The sequence below is a fragment of the Pinus tabuliformis genome, chromosome 1_2, assembly GCF_031772625.1.
Source record: "Pinus tabuliformis cultivar Carrire ecotype Pingquan chromosome 1_2, CPIR1, whole genome shotgun sequence".
In the NCBI taxonomy this organism is placed as follows: domain Eukaryota; kingdom Viridiplantae; phylum Streptophyta; class Pinopsida; order Pinales; family Pinaceae; genus Pinus; species Pinus tabuliformis.
This window is the reverse complement of record NC_142298.1, coordinates 620,250,203-620,254,722: the sequence shown is the minus strand read 5'-3', so window position 1 is coordinate 620,254,722 and position 4,520 is coordinate 620,250,203.

The following is a 4,520-nucleotide window of genomic DNA, read 5'->3' as shown; positions in this document are numbered from 1 at the left end:
CTGGAATTCATTTTTGGATGCCATCAAGGAGCAGTACTACCCTATCGAGAGCTACGAAGAAAAATACATAAAGTGGACCACGTTGCGGCAGGGAAGGGAGCAAGATGTGTCAAAGTTTACCAATGTCTTTCATACCCTTCACACAAAGTTCAGTATTAAGGATTCTGAGAAAAATTTGGTACTCAAGTACTGCGTTTTCCTACATAGATACATCAAGGATGAGATGGAGTTCCTGGACATCTCCTCGCTCAGCACAGTGTACCAATACACCATCAAGATTGAGCATAAGTTTAAACAGCAGAAGTGAGACTTTAGATTTTCGAATCTAAAGCAAGGGAAAGGAGCCCCCAAACCACAGAAATAAGGACAAAGCCAAGGCAGGACAGCCCAAGACAACCTGCCAAGGCCACAAGAAAAGAAAAACATTGCGAAGCCAAAGAAGGACATGTGGTGTGAGTTCCATAAGAGCTCCACCCACAACACCAGTGTGTCAGGCCAAGCAGTCACTGGTGGCTGAACTAAAGGCTTCAGAATTAGATGCATGTTCTGACTCTAAGTCAAAACTCAACAAGGGGAATGAAAAAGGGAAGTAGATTATCTATGCGGAGCCCAACGCCGCTGTTTCCACCACAAAGATCTAGAACGAGGAACTCAGAGATCTAGAGGAGGAGGAGCGTCTCTTCCATTCCCAATTCCCTTCTACAGTTCATTTTTGACAACGAGAGCCAAAAGAACCTCATTCCAACAAACGTCATGAAGCAGCTAGGCTTACCGACCACAGCACACCCACAACTATACACCATTGAGTGGCTTCTTCAAGGGTGGTATCTGCGCGTGAGCCAACAATGTCGCCTTCCATAAAATCTCAAGCCCTTGACAGATGAGGTATTATATGATGTTCCTCCCCTTGATGTTTGTGATGTATTATTAGGCCAACCATACTTATGGAATTGACATGATGTGTATGAATCAAGGCATCATGTTGTTATTGTTACATTGGGAAATAATTTGTACAGGATATCGGAGGTAGCACCGTCTACCGCCATCTCTCTTGTTACTGCAAAACAATGTAGTAAGCTCATTTCAAAAACTGGGAAATTTGTTTTCCTGATGATACGCCCTCAAGGAAAGAAGAAGACAGTGGCCATGACCTCCAGACAGGGTCCCTTCGCACGATAACAACAGATGGAGAAGGTCATGGAGGAGTACAAGGACATCTTCACCTCCCCCACAGGGATGCCTCTGCACTGTTAGGTCAAGCACTCCATCAATCTGACCCCGAGTGTGCCATTACCAAATGGACCAATCTATCATCGCTTCGTTCTGGAGAACAATGAAATCAAGAGGCAAATTCAGGAGCTACTGCAGAAAGGTCACATTTGGTCAAGTTCATCACCTTGTGGGATCTCGATCGGGTTGGTACAGAAGAAGGATGCGACTTTGAGACTCTGTGTTGACTATCAGGCACTGAACAAGATCAATTTCTAGAATATGTACCCAATCCCGTGGATTGATGACCTTTTGGAACAACTCAAAGGGGAAAAATATTTCAGCAAGATTGACTTGAAGTCTGGATATCACCAGGTACCAATTGAACCCTCTGATGTGGGGAAGACTACCTTCAAAGCCAAGGAGGGCCTTTTCGAATGGTTGGTTATGCCTTTTGGGTTGAAGAATGGTCCTACAACTTTCATAAGGCTTATGGATGACATCTTGTGGCCATTCACCAAATCATTTGTAGTGGTATACCTGGATGACATCCTGTTCTTCAACCATAGTTGGGAAGAGAACCTCCACCACATCCGACAGGTTCTCCAAACACTGCGACAACACAAGCTCTATGCCAATTTGGAGAAATTCACTTTTGGAATGACCCAGGTTGGGTATCTGGGATACATTATTGATGAACGGGGGGTACATGTTGATCCATCCAAGATCTAAGTCATTCGGGATTGGCTAGCCCCAACCACTCTAACGGAGCTCCGCAACTTTTTGGGTCTTACCAATTTCTACTGTAGGTTCGTGTTGGGGTTCTCTCATATCACTTGGCCCTTGAGTCAAGTAACCAAAGGAGGAGTGAAAGAAAAATTGTTTTGATCTGAATCTCAACAGAAGGCACTTGCAGAGTTGAAACACCACCTCTACTCTGCACCAGTGCTCACATTACCAAACTTGCAACAACCATTCGATATCGAGATAGATGCCTCTGACTATGCTATTGGAGCAGTCCTTACTCAATAGGCGCATCCGGTGTCATATCACAGTGAGACACTTTCAGACATAGTCTAGAAGTATCCCACTTATGACAAAGTTATGTATTCCATTGTGAAGGCCTACTAAATATGGAAGCATTACATTTTTGGGAAGGAAATGGTCATCCACACAGACCACCGACCCCTCTAGTTCATACAGACATAAGGGAAGTTGCAGAATGATCACCATCAGAAGTGTTCCACATACCTGCAACATTTCCATTTGAATATCAAGTACAATGAGGGAAGCACAAATAATGTCACAGACTACCTCAGTCGACCACCGATCATGGCGTTAACCACTGTGCTCAACTCTTGTGGGCACGAGACTTCTAATTGGCCACTTCTCTACAAAAGTGACCCAAAATTTGGCCACACATACCATATGCTCTTGGAGGGTTAGCAAGTTCCATATTTTCACCTCCAGGATGATATTTTATGCCACCTGGGACACCTTTGTGTTCCTTCAAATGATCATGCAAATATGATTTGGGAAGCACACTACAGTTGGGTCATTGGGCATTTCATGGTCGACAAAATAGTGGAAGTGCTGCAGAAGTATTTCTATTGGCCAAATATTCAACAAGATGTCGGGAAGTCTATACTCCATTACCTACCCCTATACTCCGCTGTCTACCCCTAGTCGACCTTGGGAATCCATATCCATGGATTACATGTCAAACCTTCCTTCTACTAAGCATGGCAACAACTATGTTTTTGTGGTCATCAACAGATTCTTGAAGATGGCCATTATGGCAGCCTGGAAGACGAGTATTACAACAGAGGCTATTTCCAAACTCTTCTTTAAACGAGTGTGGGTACACTTTGGGATCCCACACGTTATCATCTCATATCAGGACAGCAGGTTCCTCAGTACATTTTTGTCTAGTCTTTGGTCGATGTTGGACACAAAGCTCACTAAGTCCACAACTTTCCATCCCCAAACTGATGGCCGGACAAAGGTCGTCAACAAGATGATCATACACATTCTGCACATGTACAACTCAAAGCACCCACACACATGGGATGAGAGTCTCCCCTATGTCAAGCACAACTACAACCAGTCTCTCCATAGCTCGACTAACCACATCCCTTTTCAGGTGGGCATGGGATTCCAACCACTATGTCCCATTAATGTCACCATACCATTTGCAGCAACTCAGGAAGATTCAGCTCATGTCCAGTCTGAAGCTAACAAGGAAAATAGTTTCATTGAGCACATTCAACACATACACCAATAGGTCCATGACATATTGGACAAAGCCAATGCTAAGTACAAGCAGCGATATGATCAACATCGGGTGCCACACAAGTTCCAGGTGGGCAACAAAGTTTGGCTACATTTGCAAAAGGATGAGCCCCACCGCAAGTTTCACCCGCTTCGATATGGGCCATGCACCATGACCAAGGTTGTGGGAGATAATGATTTTGAGTTTAGCATTCCCCCATTCCTTGGCCTATACCCAATGTACAATGTGGATCACCTTCATCCATACTTTCCACCATTGTTGGACACATCCAACATTGTAGAATAGCTCACACCAAAAGAGTTAAATCAAGGCTGCATGGAACAAGCTGTATCTAATTGGATCATGGACTCGTAGATCAAGAAAACTCACCAACAGAAGATCCAAATGTATCGAGTTTTCAAAGCTGGCCAACTCTTGCATGAAGGTAAATGGATCACTAGGGACCAAGTTCAGCAGAAATTTCCTCATCTCTTGGAGGAACTCAATGCAATGGAGACAATTTATTCTTAAGGGGGGAGGAATGATCCAGGTGGATATTGGTGGCCATCCGCCTATTCCACATGGACCCCCACTATTGTTTCTTTCAGTTTTTCAGTTTCCTTAATTGTAGCACAGTTTACTATTTTTGGCAGTTTTTCGGGTCCTGAACTTCTAGAGCCATTTTAAGGCCCTAAACAACGGTTTTTTGAAAATATTCCTCTAAGTTATTTCATAAAAATCCCATTTTTAGTTGCAGTCCTCAAATAGATATTTCCAACAAAGTATCATGCACGTCAAATAGAGATAATATGACCAAGTTACAATCCATAGAATTTGACTGCCCAACTAACCCCAACGGGACTCATAAACTCTTGGTGTTACATCTCCTTAGGTTTTGGTTGTTTAGGGTTTTCGCTTATTGTTTAATAATAAAAAGGCCCTTGAGCCTCATTGTAACTCAGTTTAGAGGCATGTAGCTACCACATCTCTTCTCAGAGATAAGCTATCATCTCTCGAGCTAGTCTCATTTCCATTATGT